The sequence below is a fragment of the Lepus europaeus genome, chromosome X (assembly GCF_033115175.1).
Source record: "Lepus europaeus isolate LE1 chromosome X, mLepTim1.pri, whole genome shotgun sequence".
NCBI lineage: Eukaryota > Metazoa > Chordata > Mammalia > Lagomorpha > Leporidae > Lepus > Lepus europaeus.
The window spans coordinates 111527753-111547849 of record NC_084850.1 but is presented as its reverse complement, the minus strand read 5'-3'; positions in this window follow the sequence as shown (position 1 = coordinate 111547849).

Here is a 20097-nt window from a genome sequence, read left to right as displayed (position 1 = left end):
TTCCAATCAGAAGTTATCGTCCTTCTAGTTTCCAATATCTTCTCTTCAGCAAATTATTCCTTCTCTCAACGGTGCTTTGCCGACATCTCAGAGATACCCTTAGTCATTTACTTGTCCATTTATAACTAGTTTTGATGGTTCTCCATCTTTGTTGATTATTAGAAATACCTGGGATGGAGGGAGGATGGTGTTGTGGCATAGTGAGTAAAGCTGCTGCCTGTGCACACGTTCTCACGGACTTACACCTAAGGGTAAAGCTAAAAACTTGCCATTGGACCCAAATCCCATTAAGTTGGCAGGTAATAATGCCATCTTACTAAAGTGATCATTTTAAGTGCATAACTAATATTAAAGATAGGAATAAGTGTCAAAGGGATCACATAAATAAGACCAAGTGTCTGCTAATAACAATAGAATTAAAAAGGAGAGAATAATCCAACATGGGAAGCAATCCACATAGCAGACTCATAGAATGACAAATGCTCTAAACAGCACTCTGGCCTCAGAATCAGCCCTTAAGGCTTTCAGATCTGGCTAAAAAGCCCATGAGAGCATTTCAAGCATGGAAAACCAAGACACTGTGGCAAAAAATGGCTTACATGAAAGATCTCCATGAGTGAGATCCCAGTGGAAAAATGGACCATCAAAGAAGGAGGCACCTTTCTCTGAAGGGAGGAGAGAACTTCCACTTTGCTTATGGTCCTGTCTAAATAAGATCAGAGTTTGTGGACTCTAAAGGCTTCCATATCCTTGGCAGCTCATGATAAGAGTCTTGGGTGATCACTGACATCATAAACAAGAGTGTCACTTGTTAAATCAACAACAGGAGTCACTGTACACTTCCTCCCCATGTAGGACCTTTGTCCTTAATGAGTTGTACTATGATAATTAATGGTAAAGCTTGTCTTCAAACAGTACTTTACACTTTGTGTGTCTGTGTGGGTGTAAACTGTTGAAATCTTTACTTAGTATAGAGTTGATCTTCTGTATATAATGATAATTAAAAATGAATATTAATGAAGAATGGGATGGGAGAGGGAGTGGGAGGTGGGATGGGAGTGGGGGTGGGAGGGTGGGTATGGGGGGGGGGAAGAACCGCTATATTCTAAAAGCTGTACCTATGAAATTATATTCATTAACTAAAAGCTTTCTAAAAAAAAAAAAAAAACCAACCAAACAAACTGCTCCATGTGGGAGCGGTTCATATCCCGGCTGTTCCACTTCCAATCCAGTTCCCTGCTAATAGCCCAAGTGTTTAGGTCCTTGTCACCCAAGAGGAAGACCCAAATGGAGCTCTCAACTCCTGGCTTTGGACTGGTCTGGTTGTGGCCATTGTGGCCATTTGGGGAGTGAACCAGCAGATGGAAGATCTCTCTCCTTGTCTCTAACATTGACCTTCAAATAAATAAATCTTAAAAAAATAGAAATATCTGAGAAATTTATAGAAATTCCAATGCTCAAGATATACATCAGACACATTAACTTATAATTTAGGTGGATAGAGTCTAGGTATAAGTAATTTGTTAATCATCCCAGGTGGTTTCAAACTTCATCCAATCTGAGAACCAGTGGACTAGAGTCTTATTACACAAAGTGTGCTCCATAGACCAGAAGTTTCAGCAGCGCTCAGAAATTTACTCAGCTACAGAATCTTAGGCCCTACTCCCAACCTACAAAGTCAGAACCTACTTTTTAAGTTTATTTTATTTATTCAAAAGACATAGTTAGATAGAGAGAGAGACACACACAGAGAGAGGTCTTCCATCTGCTGGTTCACTCCCCAGATGGCCACAATGGCCGGGGGTGGGTCAGGCTGAAGCAAAGAGCTAGGAGCTTCATCCAGGTCCCCCATGTGGGTGCAGGAACCCAAGTGCTTGGGCCATCTTCCACTGTTTCCTAAGTACAAGAGCAGAGAACCGAATTGGAAGTGGAAGCAGCCAGGACTCGAGCTGAACACATTGCAGCTGAACCCCAAGGTCTTTCACATATCCATGTTGATTCACATTGTACAGTGCTCGGCAAAGAAGAAGCCCTCAATAAATATTAGCTTGCTATTATATTATTTCTGCCTTTAAATAGGATGATTCTCTGGCTGGAATGTCCTTTTTCTTCCTTCCTCGCCTAGTATATGCAAGCTTAACATCCAAATACTCAACCTAAGCACCCCCAGATGCGAGGTGCATTCAGTGTGCTACTTTCACTGATTAGAATTCATTTGCTGTAGGTGATGTAGCCCCTCCCATGTGGTGCTATTCTCCAGGAGAACCAGATGTCCTTGAACTTCTAGGGCTCCCAGGCCCTCCATAAATACATATAGAATGAATTAACGTTTTGAAACAAAGAACTGTGTCCCCTTGTGGAGATTTGCCAGATTCATGGCATTAAGTTCTACACAGGCAGAATAGAAAACCATTAGAAAACATCTGGTTTTGAAAATGATAGTGTTATGGGATGCATTCCTTATGAGGCATTTATTGTTTAAAGGAAGGAAATTTTTTAAAGATTTGTTTCTTTGAAAGGCAGTTAGAAAGAGAGAGACACACACAGAGAGAAAGGAGAAACACAGAGATCTTTCATCTGCTGTTTCACTCCCCACATGCCCACCATGGCTGGGGCTGGTCTAGGCCAAGGCCAGGAGTTTCATGCAGGTTTTCCATGTGTGTGGCAGGGGCCCAACCACTTAGACCATTTTCCAATGCACTCCCACGTGCATTAGCAGGGAGTTGAGTCAGAAATGGAACAGCCAAAACTTTAACTGGTGCCCATATGGGATGATGGCATTGCAGGTAGCGGCTTAACCTGCTGTACCACAGTGCCAGCCTCTGTTTAAAGGAACAGTTTTGAACACATTCTTTTTTTTCTTTTAAATTTTATATATACAAAGGGAACAAATCTCATTAATTTCATATATACAGTTTTAAGAACATAATGATACTTCCTACCATATCCTCCCTGCCTCATTCCACCCTCCCTCCTCCTTCCTTATTTTTCTTTTTTTAAAAGATTTATTTTATTTATTTGAAATACAGAGTTACAGAGAGAGGTAGAGACACAGAGAGAGGTCTTCCATCTGCTGGTTCACTCCCCAGATGGCCACAACAGCTGGAGCTGCGCCGACCTGAAGCCCAGGAGCCAGGAGCCTCCTCTGGGTCTCCCATGCGTGTGCAGGGGCCCAAGGACTTGGGCCATCTTCTACTGCTTTCCCAGGCCACAGCAGAGAGCTGGATCAGAAGAGGAGCAGCCAGGACTAGAACCGGCGCCCATATGGAATGCCGGCACTTCAGGCCAGGGCCTTAACCCACTGTGCCACAGCGCTGGCCCCACCTTTCTTATTTTTCTTTTAATTTTTACAATGACATACTTTCAATTTACTTTACAATCACAATCTTAACCTTCCACTGAATAAAGAATTCAACAAGTAGTAAGTAGAAAAACCACTGTTCCTCAAGAGTATAGACAAGGGCTGTAAACAACCTAATCTCATAAATTCTATTTTACTCATATACATACATTTTTTATACTCTGTGTATTAGTTACTATGAATCAGGGAAAGCATATGATACTTGTCTTTTGGGACTGGCTTATTTCACTAAGCATAATGGCCTCCAATTACATCCATTTTGTTGCTAAAGACAGGATTTCGTTCTTTTTTACAGCTGATATACATGATGAAACACATTCTTAAAAGTTCTTATCTATAGAGGCTGTTATTTCATCTGTATGTCTTCCAAGAAAATGTTATGAGAATTGGACTTTTCTACATTCATTATGCTTAAATTCATTCGTGCATGCACTTGGTAGCACATCATTTTAAATACCAACTCTAAGGAATTACATGCTTTAAATGCCTACAGAAGGACATGACAATATAAAGGAATGACCCCTTTGCAGGATTAAGTGAAAACAGCATCATCATATAATAATATCTTACAATAGTAAAGAGTGAACATTTTACAATTAGACAAAATATCCCACACTTGCTATAGAGTGCAGAAAGATCCCTTTATGGGGGTCCTATGTGCCCCTGCCTCAACTCTGGTATGCTTTCAACATCCAGGCCAATACCTGGAGCTCTTTTTCAGGAGGAAGACTTCCCTGAAACTACTGGAGCTTCTTTTCAACGATTGTGGTTGCGAAAGTAAGAAAGCACCACTTCTTTGCTTCAAGTGGGGACAACTCCGAAGTGTAACCTGTACTCCAAAGTCCTTCCTAGGATTGTGTTGAAGCTACTCTGTAAAATGGCACTCTTTCTTGCCTTTTTCTCTGTTCTCTTTCATCCCATCCCTCTCTGGGAACATCTCTTTAATAAACTGATTGTGTTCAAATCCTCTTCCCAAGATTTTCTTCTAAGGATCATGACTTAAGGCATTTTAAGTTGTATTTCTATACAAATATATAAATACACACAGAGTTCTAAAAATCCATCATACTATAACCCTTATTTTATGTTTTTCAACTGATTACTTATATTGTTTATATCTCTATATTTCCTATTATACTAAAGGCTCTTTGTTAATGGGAACTCTTTTATTGCATTTGTATCATGTTTTCTTCCATCTCCCCATCATAAGGCCTCAAAGACTCCCTAACAAAGTACTCAAAATGCTCTTTGGTTTTTTTTAAATCAGATAGAATACACAGATTCTGTAGACACACACATTAATTAAGACTAGTCAAATGTGATACTCAAAAAACTTAAATCACATATTATTAAAGGATTATTTTTTTCTGTGCAGGCAGAACATATATTTAAAAGTCATATGACTTAAAAATAACCAAGTGAATTCTTCTTCAAATGAATTCATGATCAAAAGGATTTTAAAGTAAGGAATGGTGAAAATAATTACACCACTACAGAATCTGACTTTTGGACCATTTTATGATTAATGCCTACTAAAATTACTCAAATGTAATTTGACTCAGATTTTTCAAAAAGCTATAATTAGAAATGAAAGGGGGAGATAACAGGTTTCATCAACTCTCTTTCCTTTGCCATCTAAAATAGTGCTACCCGATTCCTTTTCCATGAATTCCATTTCCCTAATATCCCTTCAGCTCAGCCCCTTTTAGGACACACACATGTGAATTTCTCACAGCCATCAATGAGCTAGGCAATTGCTCTGCAATATCCCTTTTCGTTATCACCCAAAAGTGACCGCCCCCAGAACAAGGCAAGTGGTGCTTCCTGAGTCAATTTGCTTTAATTCAGTTTCTTACAATGCCTTGGAATTTTCTTCCCATCAGTCACTTGCACAATGAATTTCAGAAATTGTCCTATCAGAGATAAAACTGATCTCCACTTTCAACCAATATCCATGTAAATTAGGTTTGGCCATGTATGTGGGCTGGAGAAAAAGTAAGCTGTTAGAGAAATTCCAAAGACCTGAAGTATTTTTCATCACTTGTATTATGTGGCAAAGAAAAGTCATTTTCCCATGAGCCTCCCCGTGGCTGATTTGCTGCATCACACAAGCTCTTTCAACAGCCCACAGTTGTTTTAATGTGCCTGTTGCTATTTTCATTCTCTAGTTCTTCATTCACTGCCATGATTGACCCTTATTGTCAAAGTACTAGAAAGTTACTGGAGAACATATTTCCTAGCATTAGGGCACGTGGAATAGAGACACGACTTTCTGTTGGGAAAAAAAAAAAAAAAACGATGAGGAAGAGGAGAGAGACAATCTTAATATCATTATTTTAGCACTTGGTTCAGGCTTTGCCAGGTTGATTCTGTTGTGACACTACAAGTTCCCTTTTGGAAAAATCCTGAGGTGAGTTGGGTCCCTGCTAATACAGAGGCATCAGAAGAATCCATTAAAGTTGCAGAGAGAATTTGCTGAGCAACAAAGATTTTAAAAACACAAAGACAAGTTGGGAACAATTAACCAAATATGAATAGGAAAGAATGTTTCATGCTTTAATCCTTACGAATGGCTTTAGTAATTACAGACAGAGTTTAGGGCCACTAAGTAAATGTGCAAAAACAAGATGCAATTCCTTTTTTTAATATTTTTGGAGAAGATACAGAAAATTATAGGAATAGTGTTTAGGTCATAACAGTTGATGGGAGGGAAGCAAAACTATTCCATTGCTTTCATGTTTCTATTTTTTTCCACTCAGAAAAACTAATTCCAAATTAAAAATATTAGAACTACAAAACAGCAGAAAAAACGAGAAACCCTGGGCACTTGTGGAAATTTGAGGTTATGTCAGTCTGAAAACAATTTTGGCTGATGTGAACAGAAAAGGAATTTATTAAAAGGAATTTGAGTTGGTAGTAGAAGATCCAGCTGTCCCCGTGACTATATTGTGGATGCTAGCTACAGTTCCTGCCACAACTACCACAGTATTAGACATTGCAAACTGTCAGCTGTCTCTGACACCCTGGGGACTCAGTCGTGACAGATTTTTGGGTTGGTTAGCTTCAATTCAAAGTCTTATTGCACCAACAGGTGCATCTGAGTAGCAGAATGTGGTTGTATGCGCACATTCTAGCTGCAAGGGATGTTGGGGAAAATCTGCATGTGACATTTTCAATTCTACAAAAGGAGGCAGGTCCTACCTTCCACTAAAATTTAGAAAGTGGGATTTCTCAGGCAGAGGAAGGAATTCAACTAGAGTGCAACTAAAACAACTAGTAAAATAATCTCTACAGAGGTGTATAGGTGAGTCTACATCTAGAGTGGGTTGTTTCCTTTGGTGGGTTGACTCTTAAAAGAATTATTGACAACCAGAATTCCTAGTAGGACCAGAAGCACCTGGAAGCCAGTTCATAAGAATAATTGAGTGAATTGGTAAACTTCAATCTAAAAAAATCACTTATTTTCTTTAGATCCCTTTATGAATCTTAAATGAGAACATCACTTTTTCAGGCATACTGTACAATCCAAACCCACATCTATCATGCACCAGGCTTTTCTTATTGGCCTGCTGATAAAATTTTTCTAGGAGGTAAAACTTGGTTAAGTTGAACATGTTCAATATAGACAAGGTGTTTAAAATTATTTATGTTCACTTCTATATTGGAAAGGCAGAGAGACAAAGAGATAGAGAATGACCTTCTATCTGTTCATTCTCTCCCCACATGTCCACAAGAGCTAGGGCTGGGCCAGGTTGAAGTCAGGGTCCTGAAGTCAATGCAGGTGTTCCACATGGAGAGCAGGGATTCAGCTACTTGAGCTATCGCCACTGCCTTCCAGGGTGCACACTAGCAGGAAGCTGCATCAGAAGCACAGGAGAGGGGACTCAAGCTAAGCCCTCCAATATGGGATGCTGGCATCCTAAGCAGCAATTTATCTGCAGTGCCAAATGCCCACGTTGACAATGTGTTTTTTTTCAAACCTTTTATTTAATGCATACAAACTTCATGAATTTCTTAAATACAACTTTAGGAACATAGTGGTCTTCCCACCGTGCCCACTCTCCCACCCCTCTTCTTCCTCCCTCTCCTTTTCCCAGCCTTATCTTATACTAACATTTATTTTCAATTAACTTTATGCACAGAAGATAAAGTATGTAGTAAGTAAAGAGTTCATCAATTTGTATTAAAAAAAAGTAAAAGAAAAATAAAAAAAGAAGAAACTGTTTCTCAACAATTGAGACGAGGGCTGTTCAAAGTCATTGGATCTCAAAGTTAATTTCACTTCTTTTTTTTTAAGATACTTAATTAACTTTGAAGAAGCACCCAAGAGTAATACATCTTTTGCAAGCACTTAGACATAACTGAAACTTATGAGACATAAGAGTATCCTTCACTTAATACATTAACAGAAAGTAAGTCTTTTTTTCATTAATTAAAGAAGCATCTAAGAAAACAAACAATGGAGTTAGACACTTTGGCCTAACTAAAATTTATGAGACATAAGTATATCCTCCACTTAATACACTAAAATGGAATAAATCTTTGAAAACAAGTTTTTTTTTAAAAGATTTATTTTTATTTGAGAGTCAGAGTTACACAGAGAGAGGAGAGGCATAGAGAGAGAGAGAGGTCTTCCATTTGATGGTTCACTCCCCAATTGGCTGCAACAGCCAGAGCTGTGCCGATCCGAAGCCAGGAGCCAGGAGCTTCTTCCGGGTCTCCCACACGGGTACAGGGGCCCAAGGACTTGGGCCATCTTCTACTGCTTTCCCAGGCCATAGCAGAGAGCTGGATGGGAAGCGGAGCAGCCGGGACTAGAACCAGCGCCCATATGGGATGCTGGCGCTTCAGGCCAGGGCATTAACCCACTGTGCCACAGAGCTGGCCCTGAAAACAAGTTTTATTGTTAGCTCTCCTAATACAACTCTTTGAGGGCAGAGGTCCTGCATGGGAGGTTAGTGCACAGAGATTCCTGTTGTTAATTTAACAATGAACACCCCTATGTATGACCTCAGTGATCATCCAGGGCTCTTGACATAATCTGCCTAAGCTATGGAAGCCTTTTGAATCCACAAACTCAACAGCCTTAAAAAACCTCTGGTGGAATGGCCTATCTCTGGAGTCACAATGTGCTCAATTTCTAGGAAAATCTGTAGCAAAAAGAATATAGGGCTATAGCTTGTGGCACAAATATATGACAGTATATAGTATATATCACATATAAATATATGAGTCCTGTAAACATATAGGCTACATGGAGTTCATAGTATCAGTCTTTCTCCTTTTACTCCTTAGTAATAGAACCCTGGCTTTGTGTAGTGTGTCAAGACACCCAGCTAAAAGACTACTTTCCCATCATCCCTGAGATATATGGCAATGTGACTGAGCTCAGGCCAATTAGAAGATGGCAGAAATATTCTGTGGGACTTCAAAGAAGGGAACGTCAAAGGACTAATTTCAATTTGAAAAAAAACAACTTTGCCTTGTCCCAGTTGTTTCCCTTTCTGCATGACTAGGACGTAGTACTTGTAGGTAGAGCTACAGTAGCTACTTTAGCCATGGGGTTAATCCAGGAAATGGAAGCCATATGGAGAAGAAAACCAGGAGCCCAGGTGAGTACAGGTGATATTGTGATTTCATCATATTAGACCTGATTCTGGGCTTTGGGCTTTTTTACCATGGTAAAATAATATGCAACATGAGATCTACCCTCCTAAAAGTTTTAAACTATACAGTAGAGTGTAATCAGCTGTAAGCACAATGTGGTATGGTAGATCTCTAGAAATGTTCATTTATCATGACTGTAACTATTAAATAGACTCTCTCCATTTCCCTCTCCCCACAGGCCCTGGCAAAGTCTACTTTCTGTTTTGATAGTTTTTTATACTTTAGATACATCTTTTCTTGTGGTGTCTTTTTCTGGCTTTAGTATCAGGCTACTTCTTAGCCTCATAAAATGAGAGTGAACATATTCCTTCTTTTTCAATTTTTTGAAAGATTTCAAGGATTGGTGTTAATTATTCAGATGTTGGGTGGACTCAACCTGTGAAGCCATCTGGTCCTGGGCTTTACTTTGTAGAAAGTTTTTGATTACAGAGTCAATCTCCTTATTGATTATAGATCAATTTAAATTTCTTTTTCTTCATGATTCAGTCTTATTAAGTTATATTTCTAGAGATTTACAGATTTCCTCTAGGTTTTCTAATTTGTTGATTTATAATTGTTCTTAATGATCTCTTTTAATCCTTTTTATTTTTGTGGCATCAGTTCTAATGTAGCCTCCTTGATTTATAATTTTTTAAATTATCTTTTTTCTTTTCACTTAGTGTAACTAAAGATTTGTCAGTTTTGATGATCTTTTCATTGATTTTCATGTTCCTATTCCATTTTTTTTGACAGGTGGAGTTAGACAGTGAGAGAGAGAGAGAGACAAAGAGAAAGGTCTTCCTTCCGTTGGTTCACCCCCTAAATGGCTGCTACGGCTGGTGCGCTGCGCCAATCCGAAGCCAAGAGCCAGGTGCTTCCTCCTGGTCTCCCATGCCGGTGCAGGGCCCAAGCACTTGGGCCATCCTCCACTGCCTTCCCGGGCCACAGCAGAGAGCTGGACTGGAAGAGGAGCAACCAGGACAAAACTGGCACCCCAACTAGGACTAGAACCCGGTGTGCCGGCGCCGCAGGCAGAGGATTAGCCTAGTGAGCCACGGCGCCGGCCCATGTTCCTATTTCATTTGTTTCTGCTATAATCTTTATTATTTTCTTCTTTCAGCTAACTTTGGGGTTAGCTTGTTCTTTTTGTAATTCTCTGAGATGTAGTTAGATAATTTGATATTTCTTCATTTATAATATGAGCTTTTTTGTTGTTGTTGACAGGCAGAGTGGACAGTGAGAGAGAGGGAGACAGAGAGAAAGGTCTTCCTTTTGCCGTTGGTTCACCCTCCAATGGCCGCCTCGGCTGGCGCGCTGCGGCTGGTGCATCGAGCTGATCTGAAGCCAGGAGCCAGGTGCTTCTCCTGGTCTCCCATGGGGTGCAGGGCCCAAGGACTTGGGCCATCCTCCATTGCACTCCCGGGCCAGAGCAGAGAGCTTGCCTGGAAGAGGGGCAACCTGGACAGAATCCGGCGCCCCGGGACTAGAACCCAGTGTGCCGGCGCCACAGGCAGAGGATTAGCCTATCAAGCCACGGCGCCGGCCTATATTATGAGCTTTTTTCATTATAAATTTTCGTCTTATTGCTTTTGTTGTACCCTCCAAGTTTTGCTATGTTGTATTTGCGTTTGTCTCAAAATATTTTCCTTTTTTTAAAGATTTATTTATTTGAAAGACAGAGTTACAGAGAGAGATAGAGGGGCTGGCTTTAGCTCAGTGGTTTCTTTGTCTACCAAATCAGAGAGAGAGAGAGAGAGAGAGAGAGAGAGAGAGAGAGAGAGAATATTCCATCCCCTGGTTCACTCCCCAAATGACTGCAACAGCCAGAGCTGAGCTGATCTGAAGCCAGGGGCCAGGAGCTTCTTCAGGGTCTCCCGCGTGGGTGCAGGGGCCCAAGGACTTGGACCATCTTCTGCTGCTTTCTCAGGCCACAGCAGAGAGCTAGATCTGAAGTGGAGCAGCTGGGACTCAAACCAGCACACATATGGAATGCCAGCATTACAGGTGGCAGCTTTACCCGCTACGCTGCAGCGCCAGCCCTGGTATGATTTCAATATTCGTACATTCATTAAAACTTGTTCTGTGACCTAACACATGACCTACACTAGTGAAGGCTCCATGTGGGCTCAAGAAGAATGCATGTCCTGCTGCTGTTGTTGGATTGAGTCCCCTTTGGTCTATGCTATTGTTCAAGTCCTCTGTTTCTACTAACCTTCTGTCTGAATGTTCTACCCATTATTCAAACTAAGGTATTGAAATCTTCTAGTTATTGTGTTTCTGTCATTTCTCTCCATTTTTGTCAATGCTTACTTCATGTATTTCAATGTGCTGCTGTTAATTGCATATTTATCAATGTTTTATCTTCTTGGTTAACTAACACTCTTTTTTTTATACACTTTTTTTTAAGATTTTTTAAAGTTTATTTGAAAGAGTTACAGAGAGAGGTAGAGAAAGAGAGAGAGGTCTTCCATCTGCTGGTTCACTTCTCAGATGGCCACTACAGCTGGAGCTACACCAATCCGAAGCCAGGAGCCAGGAGCTTCTTCCAAGTCTCCCACATGGGTGCAGGGGCCCAAGCACGTGGGCCATCTTCTACTGCTTTCCCAGGCCATAGCAGAGAGCTGGATCAGAAGAGGAGCAGCCAGGACTAGAACTGGCGCCCATATGGGATGCTGGCGCTTCAGGCCAGGGCGTTAACCCACTGTGCCACAGCGCCGGCCCCAACTGGCACTCTTAATGTGTATACTGTCCTTTATATCTTATGATAGTTTTTTGCTGTAAGTCATTGATATAAGTGTAACCATTTCTGTTCTCTTTTCATTCTCATTTTTAAGGATTGCCTTTTTCTATCCTTTGACTTTGAGCTTATGTATGTTTTCATAAAGTGGGTATCTTATGAACAGCATACAACTTTAATTGGAAATTAGATGATTTATGCATTCAACCATTCATTTGATCAAGGAATTTAATCCATCTGCATTGAAAACAATTGCTTATATAGAATGATTTATTGCCATTTTATGTATTTTGCCATTTATTTTCTATTCTGTAGCTCTTTTGTCACTCTTTTCCCCTCTTGCTGTCTTCCTCTGTGTTTTGTTGATGTTTTTGCAGTGATACACTTTGATTCCCTTTCCATTTTCTTTTCTATATCTTATATATGCAGGCCCTTCAAAAAGTTAATGAAACGGCCGGTGCCGTGGCTCACTAGGCTAATCCCCCGCCTTGCGGTGCCGGCACCCCGGGTTCTAGTCCCGGTCGGGGTGTCGGTTCTGTCCCGGCTGCCCCTCTTCCAGGCAAGCTCTCTGCTGTGGCCAGGGAGTGCAGTGGAGGATGGCCCAAGTGCTTGGGTCCTGCACCCCATGGGAGACCAGGATAGGCACCTGGCTCCTGCCATCGGATCAGCGCGGTGCGCCGGCCGTAGCGCGCCAGCCGCGGCGGCCATTGGAGGGTGAACCAACGGCAAAGGAAGACCTTTCTCTCTGTCTCTCTCTCTCTCTCACTGTCCACTCTGCCTGTCAAAAAAAATAAAAAATAAAAAATAAAGTTAATGAAACAAATGGATTTAAAAGACAATGTTAATGGGACTGATGCTGTGGCGTAGCGGGTGAAGCTGCCACCTGCAGTGTCGCCATCCCATATGGGAGCTGTTTTGAGTCCTGGCTGCTCCGCTTCTGATCCAGCTCTCTGCTGTGGCCTGGGAGGGCACTGGAGGATGGCTCAAGTCCTTGAGCCCCTGCACTTGCGTGGAAGACCCGGAAGAAGCTCCTGGATCCTGGCTTCAGATCAGTTCATCTCTGGCCATTGCAGTCATCTGGGGAGTGAACCAGCAGATGGAAGACCTCTCTCTCTCTCTCTCTCTGCCTCTGCCTCTCTGTAACTCTGCTTTTCAAATAAATAAATAAATATTTTTTAAAAATAAGGATTCTATATCTAGAACGTTCATTTTCCATGAACTTTCTGATGACCTGCTCATAAATGTTTTCTTTGTGGATAGTGTGCATCTTACAGAAAACACCTTACAATTATCGCAACTTTAATCAAATACTAAAACCCTACATTTTTACTAATCTCTCCACCACAAACTTTATGCTATACATATTACAAATTGCATCATTTTACGTGTTCATTAATATATATGCATTTGTCTTTTAACTTCCATACAAAAATTAAAAGTAATTTGTGCATCACTATTACAGTATTATATTATCATATATTTATGTATATATTTACTTTTACCAGGGAGCTTTATATTTTCATATTCTGTTCAGCATTTTTCATTTCAACTTTAATGATTCCATTTAACATTTGCTGTTAAGACATGTCTAATGGTGATGCACTCCCTCAGCTTATTTGAAAAAATCTTTCTCTCTCACCTTTGAAGAACAGTTTGCCAAATATAGTATTTGGGTTACCAGGTTTTTTTCTTTCAGTATTTTTTATTTATATCTTCCCATTCCCTATGGCCTGTAACATTTCTACTAATAAATCCAGTGATAGTCTTACTGAGGTCCTCTTCTATGTTACATGTCAGTTTTCTTGCTTTCAAAATTCTCTGACTTTTCACAATTTGATTATAATGTTTTTTGGTATGGATTAGTCTGAATTTCTCTTATTTGGAATCCATTAGGCGTCAAGAATCTGGATATCTGTTTCCTTATCCAGATTTAGGAAGTGTTTAGTCAGCATTTCTTTAAATAAATTCTCTTCTACTTTCTCTATCTCTTCTCCTATGACTTCCATAATGCATATATTGGTCTACTTAATGGTGTACCACAAGTCCCTTGGGTCTTGTTCCCTCTTTTTCATTCATTTTTAATTTTTGTCCCTCTTACTGGATAATTTCATATGGCCCACTTTCATGTTCATTGACTCTTTATTCTGCTTCCTCAAGTCTGCTGTTAAACCCTTCTATTGAGTTTTTCATTTTGGTTATTGCATTGTTCATCTCCAAAGTTTCAGGTTTGTCCTTTTAAAAATATTTTAATCACCCTGTTGAAATTTTCATTTTGTGAATGCATTATTTTCCCGAGCTCCTTGGATATCTTCATGACAATTATTTTCTTTTATTTTTGAGGAATTAATATATCTTCACTTGTTTAGGGTCAGTTCAGGAGCTATTTTTCTTCTTCTTTTATTTGGCCCATTTTCATTTGTAATGCCTCATAACTTTAAAATTTCTATTTATTTTATTTGAAAGGCAGAGAGAGAGAGAGAGAGAGAGAGAGAGAGAAAGGTACTCCCAGGTATCTACAGTGTACCTACTCCTGTCAGTCCTCCCAGACATGCCAGACAGAAGCTATTTCTTCAGGCAGCTCCCCAGAAAGTTAAAAATTTGGATGAATGGACCAGTCTTTTCTTTTCTTTTTTTTAAATTTTTTTTTGACAGGCAGAGTGGACAGTGAGAGAGAGACAGAGAGAAAGGTCTTCCTTTTGCCGTTGGTTCACCCTCCAATGGCCGACGCGGTAGGTGCGCTGTGGCTGGCGCACCGCGCTGATCCAATGGCAGGAGCCAGGTGCTTCTCCTGGTCTCCCATGGGGTGCAGGACCCAAGCACTTGGGCCATCCTCCACTGCACTCCCTGGCCACAGCAGAGAGCTGGCCTGGAAGAGGGGCAACCGGGACAGGATTGGTGCCCCGACCGGGACTAGAACCTGGGGTGCCGGCGCCGCAAGGCGGAGGATTAGCCTAGTGAGCCGCGGCACCGGCTTGGACCAGTCTTTTCTTAGCCCAGAGAGAACCCAGCAGTTGGGAACTGGGGGTCCCTCTCAACCACATGGTGTTGTAGGATAGGGAAGATACTGCAGCAGGGGGATGCCACCCATTTTCCTACAGGCTTTGATGTGACTGCTTTTGTGTTTGCCTAGGATATAGGGGTTCCTCATCTAGTTTCTGGATTTATCAATGAGGGGATTGCTCCATATATTGTGAATCTGTGTTTCCACAAGAGGAAGGAGGGTCTGGGGCTTTCTGTTCTGCTACCTTGCTGATGTCACTTTCTGTACTTTGGGATTTTATAGCAAGACAGAGAAATAAAGTTCAATTGTTCATATATATATATATATATATCGGTATTGTTATTTTTAATAAGTCAAAAATAAATTAGCTAAATTGAATCCTAGTAGATACAGGGGAATGCCTGCTTTGGGTAGTAGACAATATTAGATGATGCCGTGAAAATTTACAAATATAAGTGTATATAAATATAAGGCTCAATGCATTTTATTCTCCCAAGTATTCTACAAAAAAAGGAAGGTTTAAAAAATTATATGCAGGGGCTGGCATTGTGGCATAGCAGGTTAAGCTGCTGATTATGATGCCAACAACCCATATGAGCATGGGTTAGGGTCCTGGTTGTTTCACTTCCTATCCAGCACCTTGCTAATGCACCTACACAAGCAACAAAAGATGGCCCAAGTGCTTGGGCCCCTGCCACCAAAGTGGGAGACCCGGAAGAAGTTCTTGGCTCTTGGCTTCGTCCTGGCCCAGTCCTGGCCATTGAGGCCAGTTGGGGAGTAAATCAACAGATGGAAGATATCACTCTTCTTTCTCCTCTCTCCCTCTTTCTATAACCCTGCCTTTCAAATAAATAAATAATCTTTTTAAATTATATGCAAACATATGTTCTAGAAAAGTATTCTTGCTCTTGATTTATTTTGTTTTACTCATGGGATGATTTGTTTTACTCATGGGAAAGCAATGGCTTTCAGGTTGCTCTGGTTAAGTAGGAAGAAGCTGTTAACTCATTAGCCAACCTCATACTTTATATCTTTATTTGGGCTGAATGCTTTAGTCTGCATTGGAAGCCACACTTAGCTTAAACTAAATAAATGATCTCATCTTATTTATATTTAATCATTTGGTAAACGAAATAAAGCCATTAGAAGAGATAATAGACTTCAGATTTAAAAGTAAATATTGAGACAAGATAAATATCTCCACGTTAACACGACTTTCATCTGGCAGCAGAAGCCTATTAGACTGTCATGATGTTCTGTTCCATTGACTTGTATTCAAATTCCATTTAAGAAGGCCTAATCTTTTGAATGCTTTAATACTCATCACTTACATGCATTTACCTCCATATTTCCTGTGCATCTGCTAGCACTGTCTGAATTGTAATTCCATATGTCTCATACAAAACTCAAAATTGCAAAATGCAAATGTGCAGTATTCTAGACCAAAAATTCACTATCTTAATAAAAATCAATTTTACTGAGTAGTGGTGGCCTGAAGGTTCTGCTATAAGGAAATACTAGTTGTGAATTTCAAGTACATATGCTTAAGTCACTTAATTGCATATTAACTAGGAAGAAAATATTAATGATTTTAGAACATCTTAATTGAAAGAGAAATTTAATTGGAAGTTGAATATACTCAGTTTTTCTCCTTTTAAACTAAGTTCTCCTTGAACAATTTCTAGCCAATAATAACCCAAGTCTCTTACAGTCTTTCCAGAAGTATCTAAATCACAAATCTAAAGACATTTTGTAATATTTTTCTAAAGTTATGAGAGTTGATAAAAATAAGGAGAAACTGTGGTAAGCCTCCACAGTACTTAAAAGATCAAAAACAACGGAGCCAAGTGTCTCCCCCTCATGTATTACCTGCTTATCCTCTCTTTACAGATGTGCTCACCCACTTAGCTTCCTGTCACACGTTTTTACTTTTGTACATACCCTTATGCTTCAGAACCAGATAGACTTGAAAAAGATTAATTTTATTCTGTCTCATGCATCAGCAACAAAATTTGTCAAGTTGAATCTTTATTACCAGCAATCACATAAAAGCTGAAAAACACAGCAAAATTTTTTTCACCCTAGAACTTGGATTTGTCACACTAAAAACAATCTTTACGCTTATGAATGGAACACATTTGATTTAGGAATTGTTGAGAATGAATAAGCAAAACAAAGAAACAAAAAAGCCCTCCATGTCTCTGTTCTAAGGAGAATCAACTTGGGAAGAGGTTTGGTGGTAAGCAGGCAGTGGCAATAGATTTCTTGAAGCAACTACATACAGAAAAATAATGATTTGCAACAAACGCTAATGTTTATTCAGAGCTAGAAACCCTGCATTGGCATTACCCTAGCCATTCTGTGAGAAAGATTCCATTATCACAACGAATTTATACATGAGAGAATTGAGCCTTAAGAAGGTTAAATAACTTTTCCAAGGTCACACAGCTAGGTTTGGTGCAAGAACTTGACATCAGGTCTAACTTCAATATCTGCACTGCACTTACTCATTACTCAAGAGCAAGAGCTCATAGATTGCTTTCAATCATACCCTCAAACTGGACTTTGACAATCTTTCCAGACTTTTTTTTTTTGCTTTACTCTATGCTTACCTAACTTTTCTGTTTGTTTTTTTTTTTTAAGATTTATTTATTTATTTGAAAGGGGGAGAGAGAGAGAGAGAGAGAGAGAGAGAGAGAGAGAGAGAGAGAGAGAGAGAGAGAATCTCTTCCATCTGCTGGTTCACTCCCCAAACAGCCAGGATCCAATCCCAAGCCAGAAACCTATAGCTTCTTCTGGGTCTTGCACATGGGTGCAAGAGCCCAAGGACTTGGGCTGTCCTTCACTGCTTTCCCAGGCTATAGCAGAGAGCTAGATCAGAAGTGGAGGCCGGCGCCGTGGCTCAACAGGCTAATCCTCCGCCTAGCGGCGCCGACACCCCGGGTTCTAGTTCCATTCGGGGCACTGGATTCTGTCCCGGTTGCTCCTCTTCCAGGCCAGCTCTCTGCTATGGCCCAGGAGTGCAGTGGAGGATGGCCCAAGTGCTTGGGCCCTGCACCCGCATGGGAGACCAGGAGAAGCACCTGGCTCCTGGCTTCGGATCATGGCAAAGGAAGACCTTTCTCTCTGTCTCTCTCTCTCTCACTGTCCACTCTGACTGTGAAAAAAAAAAAAAAGAAGTGGAACATCTGGGACTCGAACCAGTGCCCATATGAGATACTGGCACTGCAGGCAGTGGCTTTACCCACTACACCACAGTGCGGGTCCCTACCTAACTTTTCTAAGCAAATAACAGCAAACTACCTCTAATGATTAAAAAAAATAACCTGAATTAGGCCAGACCTCTTTCTTTTGTAAGTGACAGAGGCTCACTTAATAAAAGAAGAAATATACTGGGTCTCATAATTGAGCAGTCTTTCAGGACACATATTTTGCTATACTTCAGGCTCTATGATTCTGTTAGTACCTGATTCTGCTTTCTTCTATGTGATTTTATTCTAAGCGTGCTTTCTCCCTGCAGTCATAAGATGGCTTATTGTACCTAGTTTCTAGTTCTGTCATGATATTGTGTATTTATGATTATGTTTGACCTATAATGGCTAGCCAAACACTCGCAATTAATAATATTAGAGATAGAGAAGAAGAGACAAGAAAGGGAATAAAATCTATGTTTAAAATTTTAATTTTAATGTTTAAATTTAAAATTAAAAATCAATGTCAATATTTTTATGCCTGCTGTGGCAGAGGAATCCAATCAAGAAACTAGACAGGAGCTGGTGCAGTGATGTAGTGGGTAAAGCCACTGCCTGTGACACTGGCATCCCATTCGGGTGCCAGTTCATGTCTCAGCTGCTCCACTTCTGATGCAACTCCTTGCTAATGGCCTGGGAAAGCAGCAGAAGATGCCTCAAGAATTTGGGCCCCTGCCACCCATGTGGGAGACCCAGAAGAACCCTCTGGCTACTAGCTTAGGCTATCTGGGGAGTGAACCAGTGGATAGAAGATTCTCTCTCTCCCTCTCTCCCTCTGTCCCTCTCTCCCTCTCTCTCTGTAACTCTTATAAATCTTTAAAAAAGCAAGCAAGCAAGCAAGCAAGCAAGCAGACATCAAAGCCCAGCCATCGATGGGGGAAGATTTTGATGTTATTAAGAGTTTCACACACATTAAAAATTGTCAATTGACGACATACTGTGTGTCAGGCATTGATGAAGATGCTGGGGATACAACAGGGAACAACACAGACAAAACTTCTATCCTCATGGGGATTATGCTGTAATAGGGGAGCAGATGAGAGCCAAATAAGAAAATATATAGTCATTAGATACTTAATGGCTGGGAGAGGAAGTGTAATTTAAATAATAAGTTGTGGAAAACTTTGCTGAAGAGGAGTTGAAGGGGCATGGAATGAATATACCTTTTGAAGAGTTTTCTAAGAAGATGACTCTGCTAAGTCAAGTCTTCAAGTTAAGTCTATGTAGGAGTAGGTTTGTGGAATATCAAGGCAGCTAGAAAAGCTGGAGTTGAAGGAGCAAGGAATATAAAGAAGTCAGAGAAGTAATGAGATCCACATGGCAGCAAGCCTTATAGCCCATCCTATGGACCCTGGATTTTCCTCTGAGGGACATGTAAAACTTTGACATTAAATTAAAAGGCAGTATCTGACTTACACCATTGTGGCTGCAGTATTGAGAAGAGTTCTAGGAGGTGAAAGTATACAAGCAGGGAGAAGTCTCCAATTAGGTTGTTAATATAACAAATCGGGGATGAGGATACCCCATAAGGACTGGATGTGGCACTATTGCATTAATTCAACCATTTCCAAGATGTACTCTTTTAGCAAAATTTTGGAAAAGGTTTTGAAAGCATTTTAAGATGGATTTTTCCAATAAAATGCATTAAACTTTAAATGATGAGATTTGACAGTTATGCAATAGCTGATTTTTTTTCATATTCACCTTTAGATAACAGGAATTTGCATAAAAGGAGAACTTTTATGTTAATACTCTTTCCCTGGATAGTTTTGCATAATTTTTATGTGATTTCCTTGATGAACCTACTAAGAGTATTTTCCATCCACAGTTTTACATAATCTGCATAATAGGAAAATACTGAGGAAGAACTTGGAACTGAGCAATTCAGCAAGATCACAGAAGCCATGTGTTGGGAGCTGCCTGTCAGCAAATGCTGCTAGCAATTTTGTGAGTATCAGGACAAATCTTTCAGATAAGGATAAAATAAATGGCTTTGGCAAGATTTTGTACAGGCTGCATATTTCTAGTTGGGTCACTGCTACTTCTAAAAAATTCAACTAGAATTATTATTTTGGTACACAACTTTCTGGTTGCTTGCATA